We start from the raw sequence: 25104 nt of genomic DNA, 5'->3' as shown, positions 1-25104 counted from the left end.
ATTAATAGATGATAATCTGTTATTTTTTGTACTTTAGTATGACTTGATTAAATACTGATATATAGTTCATTTTTCCACTTTATTGTGAAAACCCATTTGGTTAATAATAGACATTTTATTTAGCAAATTGGTATACCTGTTTTCTTGAAAATATATTTTAAATTATCCTGCTAGATGTTTTTAGCTCTTTGAAGGGAACATGGCTTACTTAGCTTTGTTGAAATAAGAAAATGAATTTTTACACACTTACTTCAGAAGAATACCAGACCCTATATGACTTTCATGATATTGTTTGTCTGGAATATGATGATAACATCAAATATCAACATAATTATCTCATATAATATGTTTCATTTTTCAATAAAATTAGTGCACAAAATTGTGTTCTCAGAATGAAGAAAATTCAGCCCAATCCCTGAATGGATATGGCCAATATTTTACCCTGAATAAGGTTTAGCATTTTCTTCTTTTGGTTTTATTTTTACTATCATTTATAATTTATTCACTTTGTATTGCAGTTGTAGCCCCCTCCCTCATCTCCTCCTAGTCCCACCCTCCCTTCCCTCTTCTTCCCCTATTCCTCTTCCCTAGCCCACTGATAGGGGAGGTCCTCCTTCCCTACTGTATGACCCTAGCCTATCAGATCCCATCAGAACTGCCTGGATCCTCTTCTTCTGTGGGCTGGTAAGGTTGTCCCACCAGGGAGAAGTGATCAAAGAGAGGGAACCAAGTCCATGTTAGAAACGGTTTCCTTTCCTCTTCCTAGGGAACCCACATGGAGACTGAGATATCTATGGGCTACATCTGAGCAGGGGGTCTAGGTCCTCTCTATGCGTGGTGTTTGTTTGGGCCCAAACTATTCTTTCTCTTTTTCTTTTTTTCTTTATTCTTTATTCTTTTTTCTTTTTTCCTTTTTTTTTTTTTTAAGCTTTGGTCTCCTTCTATGGCTTCTGTGCCCTTGAGTTCCTTTTATATCCCTCTTCTTTCATAAGGATCCCTGCACTGTCCAAAGTTTGGCTGTGAGTCTCTGCATCTGCTTCAATCTCCTGCTGGTTAGAGTCTCTTAGAGGACATCTGTGGTAGTTCAGTGTACAGAAATCCATCAATGTAATCCACACAAACTGAAAGAAGAAAAACCCCACATGATCATCTCCTTAGATGATGAAAAAAACATTTGACAAAATTCAACCTCTGTTCATGTTTAAAGTTTTAGACAGATCAAGAATCAAGGCACATACCTAAACACAGTAAAGACAATATACAGCGAGCTTATAGCCAATATCAAATTAAAGAGAGAGAAACTTAAATAATCCCACTGAACTCTTAGAAAAGAAAGGCTGACCTCTCTCTCCACATTTTTTCAACATAATACTTGAAGTCCTAGTTAAAGCAATAAGACAACTAAAGGAGATCAATTGGATACAAATCGAAAAAGAAAAAGTCAAAGTATTACTATTCACAGATGAAATGATAGTATACATGAGTGACCCTAAACATTCTATAATTTTTTTTTATAAAGAAGTCCTACAGCTGACAAACACCTTCAGGAAAGTGGTTGGATACAAAATTAATTAAAAAAAATCATTAGCCTTCCTCTATACAAAAGACAAATGGATTGAGAAAGAAATTGGGAAAACAACACCCTTCACAATAGCCACAAATGACATAAAATACCCTGGTATAACTTTAACCAAGCTAGTGAAAGACTTGTATGAAAACAACTTCCAGTCTCTGAAGAAAGAAATTGAAGATGCTAGAAAATGGAAAGATCTCCCATGCTCATGGATTGGTAGGACAAACATTTTATTGATCAGATCTAAGTTATTTAAATATCTTTATGCTAGTTAACTCTAAAATTTTAGTTTTAATTATATGAAATATAAGTCACATTTGAAAAGACCTTTAATGGTTTGGGTTTTTCTTGAGCTACTTTTTTTAATGACAAAATATAATGAAACTACTCAACCGAATATGTCCTTTGAATGATTTTGTATTTTGCTTTGCTGAAATCTTTTCATAGCTATGCATATTGGGTTATGATTTCAGCTCTCATCCTTAAACCTCTGGGTAGTTTAAAAAATAATATTTATTTTCCTAAAAGTTGGATTATGAAGTTTTCAATAAGTAAAATCATTAAATTAAATGTAGAACAGTACAGTATTATAATAAATATCAGAACGAATGGAAAAAGAAGGGGAGTTGGGCATGATGATCCAGACCTTTAATCCCAGAAGTCAGCAGGCAGAAGTAAGTGGATCTCTGTGAGTTTACAAGCCCTTATACTAACACCTACTCATTAGCCAACATTAGGGTTCTGTAAAACTTTCTTTTTGTTAGTGCTGATATATGGTTGTCATCAGTTATATAATTTACAAACTCAAAAAATATTAACAAATTCCTTGAACAGGAACAAGTGTTATTGATGCTAAGATTATAAGCACTTGTCTCCCAAATAATACTGTAATAAACAGTTCAACTTCCAAGGCTTTTTACTGATACTGCATTTTGCTTTTGAGATAGTTTTAATTTTATAACCCATGTTAGATTGTAATCTGTAATTTCTCCCAGTGTGCTCTGGAACTCATTTTCTTCCTGTTTCTGCCTCACATCTCTACCACCAAGCCTTGCTTAACTTAAAAACATGTTTTTAAAAATGAACCTAGCTATAATATCTACCCTGACTCTCAACGTGATCCCGTGTTGTCACAGGAGAGGATAACCAGTCAAGGCAGCACAGCACACGTGACATTGGCATGTGACAGCATGTCTGCAGTAGATGCTGCCAACTGGCTCTGGTGATGGCCCTTGTCAGTCTGGGACTAATCAGAGGAGGCTGCAGGGGAAGGCCAGGGGTTGTTTCTTCAGTGCAGTGGTATCAGTTAGAGGAAATCGAAGCGGATGTGTGATGTGCCTTTCAGAGACAGAACTTCTTTTGCCTAAGCTTTAGCAGAAAATTGACAACGTTAATTTCTAATTCCGATCTCTCTAAGGTTTATATCTATTTCTATTGTTTTAGAACTTGTATTTAAATTAAACATGTTTGCTTCTCATTAGCATCATTGCTACATGACGTGTTTATCTGTAAATCCTCCACACTGTATGGCACAAATCCATACTCAGCTTGGTGAGTAATTTGTCCTTTCAAAACACTGCCAATTCATGCTTTCAGATGAATTTATGTTTTTTCTAATTATCATTTGGAATTATGATATGTCGATACTGGGTAAAGACTACTCTTGAAAATTTACTGAGTAACAAAGGCCCTTTGATTAGTGAGAAGGACACCAATTTGATCAAATAAATATTGCACATTTTAGCTTGGTATCTCCTTTTAATTGTTTCTACAATCATTGTGTGTGTGTGTGTCTGCCTGTGTGTGTGTGGGGGGGTTGTGCATGTATGCGTGTGTATGGATGAGTGTTGGGTACCGGTGATATGCCACCTGAGTGTGTAAAGGACAGAAGGCAATTTGAGGGTGTCTGTGCTCTCTCCTTGTGTCACGAGGGTTACAGAAATGAAAACTGAGCTCAGGTCCTCAGGTCTGACGTATCTAATTTGTGACACTTTTAAGCGTCTTATAAGAAACGAGTCTTCTGTTTAATCAATTTTGAATTTGTCATTGAGAAAATAATTAATACTAATAAGTCATCTGTCTGTCTTTGTTCCAACAGCTAGGATGCACGATTAATCTCTGATAGGCATGTAGCGCTTTATAGGAGGTTGAACTTATTACCCTCTAAGTTCCCAGTTCACATGGAGAAGCTATTATCCTGTGCTCTTTTTCGCTCTCCTCTTACTTTCCTATTGACGAAAGCATAACAAAAGGCTTCCTGAACGATATGGAGATCATAACCTTTGTTTTACTCTTCACACCTTCACTGCATATGCAGTGTATCTGGGTACAGTTCCAGTTAGAGCTATGATCTTCTGACAAATTAAATCTTAACTCTTCTTCCCCCTCTTCCTTTTATTTCCCTCCTCTCCTGCCTTCTGCTCTAGCTTTGCTCTCCATTCTCTTCTGCTTTTCCTTCTCTTCTGTTTGAAATTCATGACTGCAGCATTCCTTACCTTGGTGACCCGATACCTATGTGTTATGAATTCTGCTACTCACTGCTCCTTGTTGCTCAGTGACACAAAATCCTAGGAACCTGGACTGAAATGTGTGGAAAGGAATTATTGCAAATGTTTTATTTCCCCGTCTTGTTGCTTAAACATAATAAACAATTTTTAAAATGTACTTCAGAAAGAGGTTTTTTTGGCTCACAGTAGGAGGGTACATGATGACTGGGAAATAATGGCAAGGTTATGAGACACTAATTACAATGTCCAGAGGTAGGAAGCACAGAAAGAATAGGCTGGCACTCTGTTCCCTTTCTCCCTTTCCTTCAATCTGAGGGTTCAGACCATGAGGTGATGTCACTCACACTTAAGGGAAGGTCTCCGTACTTCAGGTAACGACTGAGTAAATTATTTATAGACATGCTCAAAGGATTATTTCCATGGTGATTCAAAATCTATCCAGTTGACAGCCAAGATTAACATGACGATTATTCAGAACAAGATGGGCAAGTTGAGATAGCTTCATTTTCTGCAGTGGTATGCAGCTTAATATTTGAAACATAATTCACAATTTAAAAAATTCTGTGCAGTAACTAGCTTCAGCAAACCACACTGGGAGGCAACAAATTATTTGTTATGCATTTTGTGACCTCTGGACCTAGTTCTTTTTTCATGGCTTGTTTTTGAGGGTGATCGAATTGGGGTTAGCACAGCCTTTGAACTCGAAGCCCATTCATATACACACTTTCTTCTCTTCCCTTGTCTTGGCTCTGCACCCTTGTACTGATATCAGCTCCCATCCGTTCTACATCAAAATTTCTGTTAGGTTTGAGACTTTTCAGTCAAGTAATTATGGAAACATTTGCTTCTCCATCCTTGCCTGTGGGTTGCTTACTTTGCTTGCTTTTAAAAAGGCACCTATTCTTCTAGCAGGCACTCAGAGACTCTTCAGCATTCTCTGATGACCAGAGAATATCTCAGGTAGTTTCACAGACAGTTCAGAAGAGGCAGCCTGAGAAACCCCTGCTTAGGCTTTCACTCTACCTAGCAGATTGACAGGAGAGCGCTTTCCAGCTCAGTGCCCCAGAAGCCCTGGATTGCACCACTTTTACTAAGAAGAAGCCACACAACACACCCTGCCTCGCAGACGCTTGTGAAGAGCTTTTTCTCTACAAGAGAGACAAAGTGTTTTATTTATTCTTTAAATCACCTTGGACTAACAGACACAGCACCATCCTTCCAACAGACGGTTCTCAGTGCGTGTTCCCACATTGCTCTCTTCTCTGTTATAGCCCATGTTTTGTTCTGAGTTACACAAGGCTTTCAATCCTATTAATACATTTTTATTTATTGGGATAAAAGTAAACTGATTAGACTCTATAAACTCTTTCACCCAAAAAAAAGCTTACAACTATGTTTTGAGAAACCTAAAAAGTTGCGATTAGAGAAATCATTAGAAAATTTCATAAGTGGAATTAGAGAAATCATTCATAAGTGAAACAAAAACTTCGGAAAAGTACTTAATTTTTTTTCTACCTACATAGTAAGTTGTAGTTTTCTGCAGTGCAGTTGTAGTGGCTAAGGTTCATGATTATCTATTATTTGTTTTTATGATGACTAGAAGAATTTGCAGGCACCAAGTATAAAGTAGCATTAAGGAAATAGAAATGTTAATTACTCTGGCTGCTTTATATACATTACAAATATATACATTATTTTTATATTTTGTACTAAAAATCACACTCTTGCTTATACATATATTATGTGCAAAACAAAAGTTTAAGAATGTTTAAAGATATGAAAATACTAGTTACCTTGATTTGATATTCACACATCTATGAATTTTTATAGATGTTATAACTATGAAATTTTCACAGCATAAAAAGTGGGAAAGTAAAATGTTATTCAAGAAATAAAGAAAAATAGCAGTTGACTAAGTTTAGTATTCACTTATAATATTAGAGATGGGGTGAATGTTTAAAACTAAGCTAACTTAAAACATGTTTTCTAAACATTAGAGATTCTTCATTGCCATCAGTTATAAAGAAAACTATGAATTAAAACATTTTGTGAGAAACATGGCTTATGAAATATAAGAAAAATCATATTCACTATTTTTAACAGTAAAATGACAATGTTGGTGTTTATTCCTGAGATATGGTGAATAAAATAATTGACAAATATGTCAAAAATAATCCCAGAGGTCACAAATATTTTTCTGTCTATTTACAACTATTTCCTTGCCTTACATCTGGCCATATTCAGTAAAGTTAGTCAGTCTATTCTGATAAATGGTCATTCACCAAAGTTATTACTTTTAGTAAATGTTTTCATCTGATTCAATTTTGTCAACATATCCAACTTTTCAAAAGTGTTTTATTTCCTGTCATACCGTTAGTCATCTTAGATCTTGAGTAAAGCAGGATGTCAAGATATCAAATCATCTCTTTCATCCTTTTTCATTTGTATTCTCTGGTGGATGCTGGTGGGGGAAGGGAAAGGTTTTAGCTAAGAGAGTTTTTCTCGCTTGAAAATGAGAATTGTGGTGCAGATAATATGCTCATTTTTTTCCTTTGTAATAGCAGTAGTTGGAACACTGGACACCACAGTGAAAAATAAAATGACAAAAATAAATTATACAGGACTAATACATTTAGAAAGTTAGAAAATGTTTATTTGTGGTCTCAACAAGGTAACACTGCTAAAATTGCTTAATTGTCAGTGCTACTGTCTGCATTTTAACATCTTTCTGCACTGTATACATAGAAGTAAAGGCTGCATGATATATTAGTTTAAAATACAGCAGCTGAAAAAGTATGTAGGGATGACAAAATGTTCTTCATGTTCTCCTTCCATTGTTTGCTCTATGACAAGTCTGTATGTGCTTAACAGATTCAGAATAAATGCCTTTGTACACTTGTCTTTAAGAGAATTCCTTCCAATTTAGGTTATCTAACTGAAGGTATTACATATACAAATCCACACACAAAAACTAAGTAACAGAATGGTGGATCAATGAAATCAAGTAGAAGATGCAGAAATAAACCCACACACATATGGATACTTGATTTTTGACAAAGATGCCAAAACCATACAATGGAAAAGAGACAGAATCTTCAACAAATGGTGCTGGTCTAACTGGATGTCTATATGTAGAAAAATGCAAATAGATCCATACTTATCACCGTGCACAAACTAAAGTCTAAGTGGATTAAAGACCTCGATATAAAACCAGACACACTAAACCTGTTAGAAGGAAAAGTAGGGAAGAGCCTCGAACTCATTGGCACAGGAGGCAACATCCTGAACAGAACCTCAGCAGCACAGGCTCTAAGATCAACAATAAGTAAATGGGACCTCAGGAAACTGAAAAGCTTCTGTAAAGCAAAGGACACTGACGTCAGAACAAAACTACAGCCTATGGATTGGGAAAGGATATTACCAACCCTAAATCTGACAGAGGGCTAATATCAGGATAGATAAAGAACTTGAGTTAAACACCAAAAAAAGGGGAGGGGATCCAATTTAAAAATGGAGTACAGAGCAAAACAGAGAATTCTCAATAAAGGAATATCGAATGGCAGAGAAACACTTAAAGATATGTTCAGCTTCTTTAGTCATCAGGGAGATGCAAATCAAAACAACCCTGAGTTTTCACCTGACTCCCATCAGAATAGCTAAGATCAAAAACTCAAGCGATAACACATGTTGGAGAGGATGTGGAGAAAGGGGAACCCTCCTCCACTGCTGGTGGGAATGTAAACTTGTACAACCACTTTGGAAATCAATTTGGTGCTTTCTCAGACAATTAGGAATAGCGCTTCCTTGAGATCCAGCCATATCACTCCTAGGTATATACCCAAAAGACACAAATTGAATAAATTGTAATAAATTATAATAAAAAATTAAAATTTTTGTATCATTTATATAATGTAATGCAATTTTCCATTTCAATTTCACCACAGATTGCTTCAAATGAGAGGGGATTTGATTAGTTGTATTTAAATATTTATACAAGTAAAATGTCAGTAGTGCTTCTATTTAATCAAAAATAATTAATATATTCAAGTTGATTCTTCTGTTGTTGATTTACAAGTTGTATATCCAACGGGATATACTGGTAGAAATATAAAAACGGTGATTATGGCTAATGGTATGAAAGTTGCTGAAAAATTTAAAGGAAATCCACTTTATGAGCCAGAACACTTACTTGTGGGTAAATGGAGAAAGGAAATGAATTTTGGAGAACTGCCTGAACTGCTCTCACTCATTGATGAGTTGTCGTTTTTTATTTTTATTTTTTTATTATTAGTTACATTTTATTAACTTTGTATCCCAACTTTATCCCGCTCCCTCATTCCCTCCCAAACCCTCCTCCCTCCCACCCTCATCTCCTCCCTGCCCCTTTCCAAGTCCACTGATTGGGGAGGACCTCCTCCCCTTTCATTTGACCCTGTTTTATCAGGTATCTTCAGAACTGGCTGCACAGTCCTCCTCTGTGACCTAGCAAGGCTGCTCCTCCCTTAGGGGGTAGGGAGGTCAAAGAGCCTGCCATTGAGTTCCTGTCAGAAATAGTCCCTGTTCCCCTTGCTATGGGAAAGCAATTGGTTACTGAGCTACCACAGGCTTCATCTGAGCAAACTTTCTAGGTTATATCCATACATGGTCCTTGGTGTCAGTCTCAGAAAAGACCCCTGATCCCAGATATATTTGGTCCTTGTGGAGCTCCTATCCTTTCCACATCATACTAACTCTCCCTTCTTTCATATGATTCCCTGCACTCTGCTGAAGGTTTGGTTATGAGTCTTAATATCTGCCTTGATACACTGCTAGGTAGAGTCTTTCAGGGGCCCTCTGTGGTAGGCTCCTGTCCTGTTACTTGTTTTCTCCGACATCCAATGCACCTCCCATTTGTCTTTCTAAGTGAGAATTGATCATGTTGCCCCGGGTCCTCTTTCTTGTTTATCTTCTTTAGGTGTATAAATTTCATTATGTTTATCATATCTTATAGGACTATATGAGTGAGTATATACCATGTGTGTCTTTATCCTTCTGGGATACCTCACTCAGAATGATCTTTTCTAGATCTCACCATTTGCCTGCAAATTTCATGATTTCGTTTTTGATTGCTGATTGGTATTCCATTGTGTGAAAATACCAAAATTCCTGTATCCATTCCTCATTGATGGACATCTGGGTTGTTTCTAGGTTCTGGCTATTACAAATAAAGCTGCTACAAACATGGTTGAGCAAATGTCCTTGTTGAGTACTTGAGGAAATGTTGGGTATATGCCTAGGAGTGGTATAGCTGGATCTTGAGGAAACACTATTCCTAGAACAAAACAACAGCCTACAGACTGGGAAAGGATCTTCACCAACCCTATATCTGACAGAGGGCTAATATCCAGCATATATAAAGAACTAAAGAAGTTAAAAAGCAAGAAATCAAGTAATCCAATTAAAAAATAGGGTTCGGAGCTAAACAGAGAATTCTCTGTAGAGGAATATAGAATGGCAGAGAAACACTTAAAGAAAGGCTCAACATACTTAGCCATCAGGAAGATGCAAATCAAAAACGACCCTGAGATTTCACCTTACACCCATCAGAATGGCTAAGATGAATAACTCAATGACAACACATGCTGGAGAGGATGTGGAGAAAGGGGAACCCTCCTCCATTGCTGGTGAAAATGTAAACTGGTACAACCACTTTGGAAGTCAATCTGGCGCTTTCTCAGACAATTAGGAATAGTGCTGAGTTTTCTATAGTGGCTAAAATACAGAAAGAAGTTTAGAGTGGATTTTGATTACAAGTTCAAAATTTGATTACTATTTAAGATATTTATCCATTAAAATACTATTGCATAATCATTTGATAAACTTGAATACAGCAAATACATTTCCCTGAACTTTTAGTTAGAGGAACTTAAAGTTTCCTGCAAGTTTTTGTTATCATATTTTGAGTAAATATTTAAAACATTTTACATTTGCTACAAACTGTACCATGATCTATACCTGACCTTTTCTTTGTAACCACTAACATCAATACTGCCCTAAACTATTAGTTATGTGCTTATATATCCAGTCACATATGTGCACATCTTTGATATTTCTATTATTCAATACTAATTGATTGACTAATATTAGTGTCTTACTTAATCCTATGCTTTTTATTTTTGCTTTCAATGGAAATATATTGTTTTATTTACTCATGTACATCATAACTTGATTATATATACACATATGTGTGTATGCATGTATATATATGCATATAATGTGAAATGATCACATTAAGTACATTAATGTCTTAATTTTGTCAAATATAATTCCTATGCACTGGAAACCTTCATATACTTCTTCTGTAGTTATTTTGAAGTATATAATAGTTTATGATATATATATATAAGCATATATAGTTTATAATTACATTATAAACTATAGCTGGTGTATAAAAGACATATCTGTATTCAGCTCTAACTTTTTAAATTTAATTTAATTTTTATATTTATTCATGACAACTTATTCACTTTGTAACCCAGCTGTAGCCCCTTCATTCATGTCCTCCTAGTTCCACCTGCCCTCCCTCTTCTCCCACTATGTCCTTTCCCTAGTCCCTGATAGGGACTCCCCTTCTATCTAAGACTAGCTTATCAGGTCTCAATGAGGCTGGCTGCATCATCTTCCTTTGTGGCCTGGCAAGGCTACACCCTGAGGGGGAGGTGATCAAAGAGCAAGGCACTAAGTTTATGTCAGAGATAGTCCCTGTTGCCTTTACTAGGGGACCCACTTAGAAACTGAGCAGCCAATGGGCTTCCTTTGAACAGGGGTCTAGGTCCTCTCCATGAATGGTCCTTAGTTGGAGTATCAGTCTGGACAGGGGCCCCCTGTCCCAGGTATTTTGGCTATGTTCATAGCATCTTTGTTTGAAATAGTCAGAATCTGGAAACATCCTAGGTGTCCCTCAATGGAGGAATGGGTAAAGAAAGTATGGTACATTTACATATTGGAGTACTACTCAGCAATTAAAAACAAGGAAATCATGAAATTTGCAGGCAAATGGTGGGATCTATATCATCCTGAATGAGGTAATCCAGAAGCAGTAAGACACATATGATATATATTCACTTACAAATGGATACTAGCTATATAATATAGGATAAATATACTAAAATCTATAGTCCTAAAGAAGCTAACCTAGAATCGGTGCACTGATGTAGCCCGTTGCAGTTCAGTATCCAAGTGGGTTCCCTAGTAAGGGGAACAGGGACTGTCTTTGAAATGAACTCAGTGGCTGGCTCTTTCATCACCTTCCCCTAAGGGGGGAGCAGCCTTACCAGGCCACAGAGGAGGACAATGCAGCCACTCCTGATGAGACCTGATAGGCTAGGATCAGAAGGAAGAGGAGGAAGACCTCCCCAATAAGTGGATTTGTAGAGGTACATGGAAGGAGATGAGGGAGGTAGAGTGGGATTAGGAGAGCATGAGGGAGGAGGCTACAGCTGGGATACAAAGTAAATAAACTGTAATTAATATAAAAATATAAAAATTTAATTAAAAAAGAAGCTGAACAACAAGGAGGACCCTAGGTAAGACACTTAATCCTTATTCAGAAGGGCAAACAGGATAGACATCTGAAGTAGGAAAAGACAAGGAACAGAACAGGAACCTTCCACAGAGGACCTTTGAAAGACTACCTACTAGCGTATCGAAGGGGATACTGAGACTCATAGCCTAACTTTGGTCAGAATACCAGATTCCTGATGGATGAAAAGGGAGATAGAAAGACCTGGAGGGGACAGGAACACCACAGGAGACCAACAGAATCATCTCCAACTTTTACCATTCATTATGATTAATCTTTATTTCAGTCTTTGTAAAATTGTTACCTCTATTTCTCAGTCTTTCTAAGATTTTGATATATTCTTTTACCCAATATAGCATATTTTACTACTTCAAAATAAAACTTTAAAATTATCCTTTTAAGAGCTTATTACAGGGATCCAAGGTGGTGGCACTGTTCATGCATAGGATCTGAATAGCCGTACAGTAAGTGAGAGCAGAGTGACTGACAGGCTGTGCTGTGAACTCCATATGCCCAGCATCTGTGTTTCCCAGGTGAGAGGAAATCACAGCGGTCCAACATAACCCTGCTAAGTCCAGGAAATGTTCCCAGTCTCCCCCTGCTCTGTCAGCCCACCCACTCTCTCCTACTGTCTGCAGGAACCCAGGTCATAGCTCCAACCTCATACCTCCTGATGCTCAGAATCCATGGGAACAACCCCAGCTGGTGCTGCAAAGTTCTACCCGTCTCCCTAAAGAGAACAGCAAGACCTCTGAGCCCACAGATCCAGAGAGCACAGTGTCTGTGCAGGTGGAGCTTGTTAACCTCAGAGTGAAAAAGCCAGTACTGACTGGAGGGTCTCCAAGCCCCTGAAGAATCCAGTTGATCCCAGGATCATACATCTGAGGAAAGCCACAGGCGATTCCCTGAGAACTAACCATCCAGGGACTATTCACACCAATCTTGAAGCGCTCCTTCAGGAACATCCATCTTCCTGCCCAGGGCTCTTCCCACACCCCTGAGAATTCCAGTGGGCTTCAGGATCTACCAGCGAACACGGACACCAGAGACAACAAGATGGCTAAAGGCCAGCATAAAAATACAATCAACAAAACCAGAGTAATATGGTATCCCCAGAACCCAATTATCCCACAACAAGCAATCCTGGACATCCTGACACACCTGAAACGCAAGAAAATGGCATTAAATTTATGCTGATGAAAATGATAATAGAAGAAACTAATAAAATCCTTAAGGAAATACAGGAATTTACAGTCAAAAAGTTTGAGATCTTCTAGGGAGGAATGAATAAAGAACTCAAAGAATTACAATAAAATACAAACAAACAAGTGAAGGAAATCAATAAAATGATTCAAGACCTGAATATGAAAATAGAAACAATAAAGAAACACAAACTATAGAAATCCTGGAGAGGGAGAACTTAGAGAAGATACCAGAAACTACAAAGGTAAGCATTGCCAACAGAACACAAGAGATAGAGGAAAGAATCTCAGGAACAGACAACACAATGAAATAAATCAATGCATCCATCAAAGAAAATGTTAAATCTATACAATTCCTGACACAAAAAATTCAAGAAATCAAAGACACCATGAAAAGACAAAATACAAGACTAATAGGAATAGAAGATAGAGAATATTCCTGGCTCTTAGGCCCAAAAATTATTTTCAACAAAATCATAGAAGAAAATTTACCCAATCCTAAAAAGAGATGCCTTTAAACATACAAGAGACCTACAGAACACCAAATACATTAGACTATAAATAAAAATACTTCCACCACATAATAATCAAAACATTAAACAAAACAATATAAAAAATATTACAAGCTTCAAGGGAAAAAGTGCAAGTAACATATACTGGCAAACCTGTCAGAATCACACCCGATTTCTCAGCAGAGACCATAAAAGCCAGAAAGGCCCAGGCAGACATCTTGCAAACCCTAAGAGAACACAGATGGCAGTCAAGACTACTATACCCAGCAAATTTGAATCACCATCAATAAAGAAAACAAGATATTCTATGACAGAACCAAAGTTAAACAATATCTATAGCACAAACCCAGCCATACAGAAGATACTAGAAGGAAAATTCCCACCCAAGGAGGTTAACTTAATAATAATAATAAAGAGGATATAAGTAACTTTACTGTGACAAAACCAAAAGTAGACAGGCACACAACACACTCTCACAAAACATCAAAATAAAAGGAACTATCAGTCACATCATTAATAGCTATCTACATCAATGGATATAACTCTCCAATACAATGACACAAACTAACAGAATGGATGTGTAAACAGGATCCACCATTCTGCTGTCTACAAGAAAAACACCTAAGCTATAAAGATAGACATTATCTGGTATAAATGGCTATTACAAGGGTTTTCAAGCAAACAGACCCAAGAAGCAATCAGGAGTAGCCATTCTAATATCTAATAAAATAGACTTTCAATGAATATTAATCTAAAGAGATGAGGAAGGATGCTTCAAACTCACCAAAGGAAAATTCCACAAAAATGACATCTCAGATCTGAACATCTATACTTCCAATACAAGGACATCACATTTGAAAAGAAACATTAATAAAGCTTAAATGACACATCAATCCTCACACATTAATAGTGGGAGATTTCAACACCCCACTCTCACCAGACGACAAGTCAATGAAACAGAAACTAAACAGAGAACTAATGATACTAACAGATGTCGTGAATCTAATAGACCTAATGGGCATCTACAGAACTTTCCAACCAAACACAAAATATACCTTCTGAGCACTTCAAGGTACTATCTCCAAAACTGACCATATAGTCAGTCACAATTTGAGCCTCCACAGATACAAGAAGTTTGAAATCCTTGTATCCATGCTATCAAACCATGATGGACTAAAGCTGGAACCCAACAACAACAGAAATAAGAAAAAATAAATAAACTGTAACTACTAAAAAATAACTTTTAAAAATGAAAAAAAGAAAAAGCCTACACATGCATGGAAACTGAACAACTCTCTACTCAACAACAACTGGGCCAAGGAAGAAAAAAAGAAATAAATTAAAGACTTCCTAGAATTCTATGAAAATGAAGGCACAACATACCCAAACTTAGAGGACACAATGAAATCTGTGTTAAAATCAATGTTCATAGCACTAAGCACCTTCATATTGAAGTTGGAGACATCTCATATAAGCAACTGATTGGCACACCTGAAAACCCTAGGAAAGAAAAAGCAGATGCACCCAAGAGAAGTAGTCAGCTGGAAATAATCAAACTCAGGGCTGAAATCAATACATTAGAAACAAAGAGAACAATGCAAAGAATCAACAAAACCAAAAGCCAGTTATTTGAGAAAAACAAGATGGACAAACGCTTAGCCAAACTAAATAAAAGGCAGAGATATACTATCCAAATAAACATAATGAGAAATGAAAAGCGGGTATATTGACAGACACGGAGGAAAACCAAAGAAACATTAGGTCTTACTTCAAAAGTCTATATGTCAAAAATTTTGAAAAATCTAAATGGACAATTTTCTTGATAGATTCCAGTTACCAAACTTGAATCAAGATCAGGTAAACAAATTAAATTGTCATATATGCCCTAGTGATGGTTATCAAAAGTCTCCCATCCAACAAAAGCCCAGGGCCAGATGGTTTCCTGCAAAATTCTACCAGACTTTCAAAGAAGAGCTAATACCAATACTCTTCAAACTATTCCAAAAAATAGAAACAGAAGGAACATTACCTAACTCATTCTGTGAGGCCACAGTCACCTTGGTACATAAACCACAAAAAGACCCAATAAAGAAAAAAATTTCAGACCAATTTCCCTTATGAATATTGATGCAAAAATACTGAATAAAATACTGGCAAACTGGATTCAGGAACACATCAAAAATATCATCCACCACGACCAAGTAGGCTTCATCCCATCATGCAGGGGTGGTTCAATATACAGAAATTCATCAGTGTAACCCACCATATAAACTAACTGAAAGACAAATGTACATGATCATCTCATTTGATGCTGAAATAGCCTTTGAAAAAAAATACAATGTCCCTTCAGGTTTAAAGTCTTGGAGAGATCAGGGATACAAGGCACATACCTAAACACAATAAAGGCAATATACAGCAAGCCTATATCCAACATCAAGTTAAACAACAAGAAATTTAAAGCAATCCCACTGAAATCAAGCACAAAACAAGGTTGTATGCATTCTCCATATCTCTTCAATATAGTGCTTGAAATCCTAGGTAGAGCAATAAGTCAACTAAAAGAGATCAAGGGGATACAAATTGGAGAGGAGGAAGTCAAAGTATCACTATTCACAGATGATATGACAGTATACATAAGTGAACCCAAAAATACCAAGGAACACCTACAGCTGACAAACATCTTCAGCAAAAGGGTGGATACAAAATTAACTCAAAACAAAACAAAACAAAAGACAGTAGCCCTTCTGTATGCAAAAGACCAATGGGCTGAGAAAGAAATTAGGGAAACAACACCCTTCACAATAGCCAAAAAACAAACAAACAAACAAATAAAAAAAACATAACCTATTTTGGTATAATTCTAAACAAGCAAGTGAAAGAAAGATTTGTATGAAAAAAAACTTCAAGTCTGTAAAGAAATAAATTGAAGAAGGTAGCAGAAAATGGAAAGAACTCCTATGCTCATGGATTGGTAGGATTAACATAGTAAAAATAGCTATCTTAGCAAAAGCAATCTACTGATTCAATGCAATTCTAATTAAAATGACGACACAATTCTTTGCATATCTTAAATGAACAATTCTCAACTTCATATGGAAAAACAATAACCCAGAATAGCTAAAACAATCCTCTATAACAAAAGATCTTCTGGAGGTATCTCCATCCCTGATCTCAAGCTGTACTATAGAGCAATTATAAAAAAAACTGCATGGTACTGGCATAGAAACAGACTGGTGGATGAATGGAATTGAACAAAAGACCTCGAAATTACCCCCCACACCTAAAGACAATTGATTTTTGACAAAGAAGCCAAAACTATACAATGGAAAAAGATAGCATCTTCAACAAATGGCGCTGATCTAACTGGATGTCTACCTGTAGAAAAAATGCAAATCAATCCATATTGATCCCCTGTACAAATGTAAAGTCTGTGTGTATCGAAGACCTCAACATAAAACCAGACACAGTAAATCAAATAGAAGGAAAAGCTGAGAAAAGCCTTGAACTCATTGTCATGGGAGACAGTTTACTGAACAGAACACCAACAGGTCAGGCTTTAAGATCAACAATCAGTGAATGAGACCTCATGAAACTGAAAAGCTTCTGGAAGGCAAAGGACCCAGTCAACAGAACAAAACAACAGCCTACAGACTGGGAGAAGATCTTCACCAACCCTACAATCCTACATAGGGCTAATATCCAAAATATTTAAATAACTCAATAAATTAAAAACCCAAAAAACAAATAATCCAATTTTTAAAATGGGGTACAGATCTCAACAGAGAATCTCAGGTGAATTTTGAATGGCTAAGAAGCCTTCAAGACATGATCAATGTTATTAGTCATCAGGAGAATGCAAATCAAAATGACACTGAGATTCCCTCTTACACCCACCAGAATGGTTAAGATGAAAACTCAAATGACAGCACATGCTAATGAATATGTGGGGACAGGAGAACAGTTCTCCATTTTCTGGAGGGAGTGCAAACTTACATAACCACTATGGAAATCAATCTGGCACTTTCTCAGAAAATTGGGCATAGAGCTACATTAAGACCCAGCTATACCACTCTGGGCATATACCTGATAGATTCTCCACCATTCAATAAGGACATTTGCTCAGATATATTCATAACAGCTTTATTCATAATAGCCAGAATCTGGAAACAACATACATAGATGCCTCTCAATTGAAGAGTAGATACAAAAGTGGTGGCACATTTACACAAAGGAATACTACTGTGCTATTAAAAACAAGGAAATCATGCAATTTACAGGCAAATGGACAGAAGTAGAAAAGATCATCCTGAGTGAGATATCACAGTAGCAGAAAGACAAGCATGGTGTATACTTACTTATAAGCAGATATTAGCCATATAATACAAGATAATCATACTACAGTCTAGACCTAAAGAAGTTAAATAACAAGGAGGACCCTAGGGAAAATGTTTAATTCTCATTCAGAAGGCAAATAGAATAGACAATGGCAGAAGTTGAAGAGAGGAAACAAGATAGGAGCCTACCATAGATATTATATGAAAGACTCCACCCAGCAAGGGATGGAAGCAGATTCTAGACACTCAGTCAAACCTTGGGCAGAGTGCAGTGAGTCATATGTAAGAGTGGTGGGATGGCAGGACACAGAGCAGACAGGAGTTCCACAAGGAGACCAACAGAGCCAACAAATATGGACCCAGGGTGTCTTCAGAGATTGATGAATCAACCAAGTACCTTGTATGGAGAGGATCTAGACCTCCTGCTCAGATGTAGCCTAAAGGCAGCTCAGTCTCTATGTAGGTTACCTAGTAAGGGGAGCAGGGGCTGCCTCTGACATGGACTCTGTTGCCTGCTCTTTTATCTCTTCCCCTGGGTGGGAAGGCCTTGCCAGCCCACAGAGAAAGGGGATGCAGGCAATCCTGATAAGTGGAGATCAGGAAATAAGGGGAAGGGGTATGAGTGGTGACTGAGCCCAGGCAGAATCTCTGGAATCAGACTCTGGAGATCAGACTCAAAGTTGCATATCTAATTTTATTATCCAGTGTAAATGATTGAAAGACCAATCCTACCAACCCATGCTGGCCTCAAGCACCTGTAACAATTAATCGTGTTGGTTCAACTATAATGAAATGTGGGAGATGGGGCGGAGGCAAAGTCACCTTAGGAGATTTCCGTAAAGACTGGGGTAGCAGTCACTGCCCTAAGATCCGTTGTGAGACTTCACTAGTGGGCTAAGAGTCCCTAGTATATCAACACTGTCTAGTGGATCAGGACATTTTGAGGAGTTGTAAGAGTCACTGATGCTTCACTTAGCATTCCCATTGCCTCAGTATTGCCCACCGGATAAGACTTGATAAGGTGGCATCAGTTGGTAGGAAAGGAGGGCTCCCTTCTCTGAGGACTAGGGGAAGGGGATAGGAGGACAGGGACAAGAGGGTGGGAGCAGGAAGAGACAACGAGGGGGCTGCAATAAGGATGTAAAGTGAATAAATTAAATTGTTTTTTAAAAAGAATGTTTTGCCTCTTTTGGATATATGCCTAGAAGTGGTATAGCTGGATCTTCAGTTATCACTATTCCTAATTGTCTGAGAAAGTGCCAGATTGATTTCCAAAGTGGTTGTACAAGTTTACATTCCCACCAATGGAGGAGGGTTCCCCTTTCTCCACAACCTCTTCAGCATGTGTTGTCATTTGAGTTTTTGATCTTAGCCATTCTGATGGGTGTAAGGTGAAATCTCAGGGTCGTTTTGATTTGCATGTCTCTGATGGCTAAGGAAGTCGAACATTTCTTTAAGTGTTTCTCTGCCATTCTGTATTTCTCTATTGAGAATTCTGTTTAGCTCTGTACCCCATTTTTTAATCGGATTGCTTGATTTGCTGCTTTTTAACTTCTTTAGCTTTTTATATATTCTGGATATCAGCCCTCTGTCAGATATAGGGTTGGTGAAGATCATTTCCCAGTCTGTAGTCTGTCGTTTTGTTTTGATGACTATGTCATTTGCTTTACAGAAGCTTTTCAGCTTCATGAGGTCCCATTTATCAATTGTTGCTCTTAGAGCATATATCCAAATGCGGCTCAAGTACACAACAAGGACATTTGCTCAACCATGTTTGTAGCAGCTTTATTTGTAATAGCCAGATCCTGGAAACAACCCAGATGTCCCTCAGTTGATGAATGGATACAAAAATTGTGGTATTTTTACACAATGGAATACTACTCAGCAATTAAAAACAAGGAAATCATGAAATTTGCAGGCAAATGGTGGGACCTAGAAATGATCATCCTGAGTGAGGTATCCCTAAAGCAGAAAGACACACATGGTATATACTCACTTATATAGACCTATAAGATAGGATAAACATACTGAAGTCTATACACCTAAAGAAGATAAACAAGAGGACCCGGGATAAGCTGATCAATCCTCATTTAGAAAGACACATGGGATGGACATTGGGTGTAGGAGCAAACAAGTACCAGGACAGGAGCCTACCATAGAGGCCTCTGAAAGACTCTCCCTAGCAGTGTATCAAAGCAGATATTAAGACTCATAACCCAACCTTTGGCAGAGTACAGGGAATAAAAAAAAAAAAAAATTGGGGGGGGAGGTAGTTAATATGACCTGGATAGGACAGGAGTTCCAGAAGGACCAACTATATCTGGGCACAGGGGTCTTTTATGAGACTTTTTCTCCAAACAATGACCATGCATGGATGCAACCTAGAGCCCCTGCTCAGATGTAGCCCTTGGTAGCTCAGTATCCAAGAGGGTGTCCTAATAAGGGGAACAGGGACTGTTTCTGACATGAACTCAATGGTGGGCTCTTTGACCTGCCCCCCCCCCAGGGTGGAGCAGCCCTGCTAGGCCACAAATGTCTCAATATGTAACTATAGCTCCACTCTCTCCAAATGAATATTTTATTACCAGTGAAATTTAGTAAAGTTGGGTAAGAGATTAATCTTAGAGTAGACAAAGCTGTACTGTCTTTGCAGGATTGGCAAGGGGAGGTCAGAAAATGGAGTGCCAGTGTTTGGATATTAGCAATTTCAGAATATTATGTTTTGTTTTCGTAACTATACCAAATATTGTTATGTATTCTTGATTGAAATATCACATGTGTGTACATCTAATAAAATCTGTTGTGTCCACACTATCTGTACCAAGCTTTTTCCTCTGACTATTGAAGCTGATTTTTCCATCTCTTCTTTCATGTGCAGTAGCTGAATTTCTATTCTTATCTCTCTGTACACGGTAATAATTTCACTCAATGTTTTGTTTTTATACCTGACATACTTTTCTCTTGGTTTTTATTTACACTATTTATGTGAGTTTAGAACTTACTACACTTTATCCTGCTCCTGTCCTCAGTTATTATACAGAGCTCACCTAGTCATGTGGCCTACCATCTCACAGTATAGCCCTGTCTATTTATATCTACACCGGTACTTCTTATTATAGTTATATAATCTATACATGTATATGTACCTATGTCTTCAGTCATCATCTCTCATTTCCTCACTTAAGTCTGCATTTATATATTATTTCCAGTTATACATGCTTTGAAAATGGCTGAATCCAGCTTGCCGTGTCTGCTCTCCCTCACCTTGACCTCCTTCTCCTCATCTTAGCTAATGGGCCACTACCATCTACATGAAATATGCAAGCAGCCAACCACATCCGTGAGTCTGTCCATTTCTTGTATTTTCATATTCAACTCATAACTTTTAATATGTGTTATGGTTGTTTAATTAATTTTCATTTCATTGTCATTAGTTGAAATCAAAGCCACCACTACCTCACGATTAGCGCAGCTGATTGAAAATCATTATTCACATTGCCTATGGTAGGCTTTGAGTCCTGTTGGAGTCCAGATTGGTCACAAATCTCATTAGCAAATAAAATGTGAGCATAACTGAAATATGACATTTCTAAGAAGAAATATCAAAAGGTAACATGAGTCGTCCAGTCTTCACTCCCAGATGGTCAGTGACAACACTGTACACCCAGAATGAGTTTTGGCTTCAGCCCTAGAGTGGTGACAATACCACACTCGGCTAACCTACAATTCAAGTGATGTGTGAAGGAGCAATAACGCTCTGCCTTGCTAGTCCCTGGAAGTCAGCACTGTTTCTTATCACAGGAGAAGCTGTCTGTCTTGGCTATCACAAGGGATTCAAGGTACTATGGCTGCAACTGATATCCCTGATTTCACACTTCTCCACAATACACCTCCTCGCAGAATGCTCCTAAAGGAACGGCAAGACTTAACTCCTTCCCATTTCTGAATTTCTTTTGCTTTCAAAGGAATCAGCCAGATCTTCTACCTGGCCTAGAAGATTCCTCAGGACCTACCCCGCCTGCGCCGCAGACATCTCATGACTCCAAGCTTATCTGCTCTCTCGTTCCTCTTCCACCGGAGTCGTGCAACTGAGTTGTGGACCTGTGGTCTTTGCTTTCCGGGCAGCGATTAGGTATTCACATGGTTGCCTCTTTTTCGCTTTTCAGGCGCAAATCTGTTCTCAAAAGTCAGCACCCTTCTTTCTGTGACCATCTCGTTTACTCATTTTTACATTGCCACGCTCTTGTATCACTTCTATCATTCAATAGTCAAAACTTTTCCAATTATTCTGAAAACAATATAAAATATGCGAGACCAAATGACCAGGTGACTAGATTTCCATATTTTCTCGTGTGTTAACATATGTGTGCTGTTGTCACCACTGTATCTCCTGACAAGGCAGCAATGGTCATAGTTAGGTAAGGGATGGGCGATAAACCACTCCCCAGATGGTGTCAGGGAACAGCATCTGCCTTATTACAAGTGAGCAACCAGTAACATAGCAGAAACTTATCAGCTGTGATTGGGCAACACAGTAGCATGGACTAGATACTTTAGAGCTCATGGCCATGCCTTGATTTTCTCCTATATGTGGGCCAAATTTTCACTTCTTAAAATACATAACACCCAGAACAATGAGTAGAAGTAGATAGGTAAGTTGTTATTGAATTGAATTGTTTCTCCAAATATCTACTGTCCTACTCTCACCTATTTCTGATCAACACATAGATTAAGCAAAACACATAAAACGAAAGTCTGTATTATTTTCTTTTTGTAAAGAATTTGCCTTCATTCTTTTCTATACATCAAATTACCTGAAAAAAAAAATCACATGTTCTTATTTTAAGTGCAGATGTCATATTTGTAGCAGAAATGATATTTATCTATTTAATTTCTTAATTGCCCTTGTCACTATAATACATGGAAACAGAAAAAAAACACTAAAAATATAAATAATACATGAAATCCAGAACAGTGCATTTTAATATGACCCCTTTCTGTATTTAGTTCTGTCCTAAATAAAATATTTTAAAACACTTGTGTTCATTCCACAGTATGTTTATGATGTTCATATAGTTGCAGACAGCTAGTTATGTCTCTTACAGTGGAGTGGTTAATGGCACTGTATAAACTGATACAGAGGTATTTTTGGACTTAATTGTTTACTAGCTGAGTTTATAAATATTCCAGAGATGAAAATTTCATCAAAATACATGAAATGATATATATACTGAGAAGATATCATTCTAATTCCAGAGGCTAGGAAAAAACAACTCTTGTAAATCCAAATAAATTTTTCTAAACTAAGTACTTACTATGAAGCTGATGCTCCCTTGCCCACAAAGCACTCAAAACAAACTTTCAATGTTTGTACCAAATGCTTGATCTAAAGATAAATGCATGCATAAATTCATTAAGTTACTGACTAAATTCTTTGAAATTATTAAGGTAATACCATAATTATGTAATTGAAGAAACAAACCTTGACTATTCACTGGCCAAACAAAATGCAAATATGGCAAGAGCAGTCTTCAAATTTAAGTCTGCTATGACAAATTTCAAACTTATTTTTATTTCAAGATTTTAATCTCATTAATGCATTTGCCTGTAGGTGTCTATACCTGTGAGCAGGTACTTGCTGCAGCCAGGATAGGGTGTTGGGTCTCATGGAAGAGGAGTTGGAGGCAGTTGTGAGCTTCTTGATATGGTGATAAGAACTGAACTTCCGTTAGATGCCAGAGAAGAAAGTGATCTTAATCGAGAGCCAGCTGGCTCAATATTCTGTTCTTAATGCATTTTTAATTCCTAGCTCATGGAAGTTAGCATTAGATTACATATTATCTCCTTTTATACTTTCATCATTTTAGTAGCTAATCTAGAAATAAGAAATTTTGTTTCATGTTCCAATATGATTTGATTCATTCCAGCAGTAAATTGCAATTTTTTCCATTTGTTTCTTCTCTTTGCTATATGGACTAAGCAATCATCTTTCTTTTAGAAATGCAATCAATTCTCAATTTTAGACAGAGAAAAAAGAGTAGAAAAACATAATTCTCTGTTATACAGAATGGTTCTTAATTCCAAGGATTGAAATGTTGCAAACTTGTAAATCGACAGCTTCTTCTTCTAATTACAAAGAGCTATGAAGCCTAGCATGCTGGCAAATTAATCTGAATGTGTTCTTAATAAGATCTTTTGTTTTCGTATTTCCCCACTATCTATGTTATTACATAATATTTTATAATAAAATTTTGATTAAAAAAGTTCTACTAGTTTTAGTTCAAAATCTAGTTTTTATGTGGTTCCAAAAACTAAACAGCCAAAATTTGACCTGAACAATGAAAACAATAATGACATGGCAGCATGGAAGGAGAAAAGCTTTTACAGTCTCAAATCTGGACAAACTACAAGTGGAAACTGAAGAAACCTGACAGCAGAAGAAATACTCTTCTCCTGGGAGAGTCTTCGGGCTGGTTATGCAGTGCCAAGTGGTCGCCCTGAGATCCTGTAACACCGACAACATCAGGGAGGCAGAGTGCTGATGTCGGTGTTTTCAACAAACCTTCTTCATTTAGAGTTCTTAAACGAATCTACCTCCCTTCCAACCTCCCAACGCCGGGTAGGAGGCAAGAAGGTTAGTTGGGATAGGGGACAGAGTTCTTTCTGCTGCTTCATGCTGGGTAGGGTCAAAGGATTCTTTTGGGGGCAAAACCAATATCAGTCATCCAGAAATCCAGCAGTCCAGGGAACCAGCAAATCAGCAAATGCAGCAGCAGGATGAACCAGCAGCAGGCAGCCCTCCTCCAAGCAGCTGCGCCTTCTTCGCCTGGGCTGTCATATTTATACCCCTCCAAGTCCTCAGAAATCAACTCATTCCATGCCGCAAAGACCATGCTCTGAACAAGACGCTTAACAAGTGTGAACAAACTATTATCTCCAACTTGGAATTGTAACAATAACAGGTTTATATATCATAAACCAAAACGTCCACAACAGAGTATGTTATATTTATGCATTTAGGAATGTATGTGCAAGTGTGTGTGTGTGTGTGTGTGTGTGTGTGTGTGTGTGTGTTGCTATATATCAACAATTGAAGAAAAAGAGGGTAAAATTTGAGAGAGCAATATGATACATGAGAGGGGTTGGATGGAAGGAAGAAAGGGGGGATGATGTAAATATGCTCTCAATAAAATAAAATATAAAAAGTTAACTGAATCAGGAAGAAGAACTGTAAGCTTTACAATTTAACCATTGACCAAGAGTAGTGGGTAAAATTGTATAGGCTATTGTAAGTATTGAAGTTTGGGATAACTGCAAGCTTTACAATTTAACCATTGACCAAGAGTAGTGGGTAAAATTGTATAGGCTATTGTAAGTATTGAAGTTTGGGATATATATATATATGTATATATATA

The sequence above is a fragment of the Meriones unguiculatus genome, chromosome 21, assembly GCF_030254825.1.
Source record: "Meriones unguiculatus strain TT.TT164.6M chromosome 21, Bangor_MerUng_6.1, whole genome shotgun sequence".
In the NCBI taxonomy this organism is placed as follows: Eukaryota; Metazoa; Chordata; class Mammalia; order Rodentia; family Muridae; genus Meriones; species Meriones unguiculatus.
The sequence above is the reverse complement of the archived record's forward strand: the minus strand, read 5'-3'. Positions refer to the sequence as shown.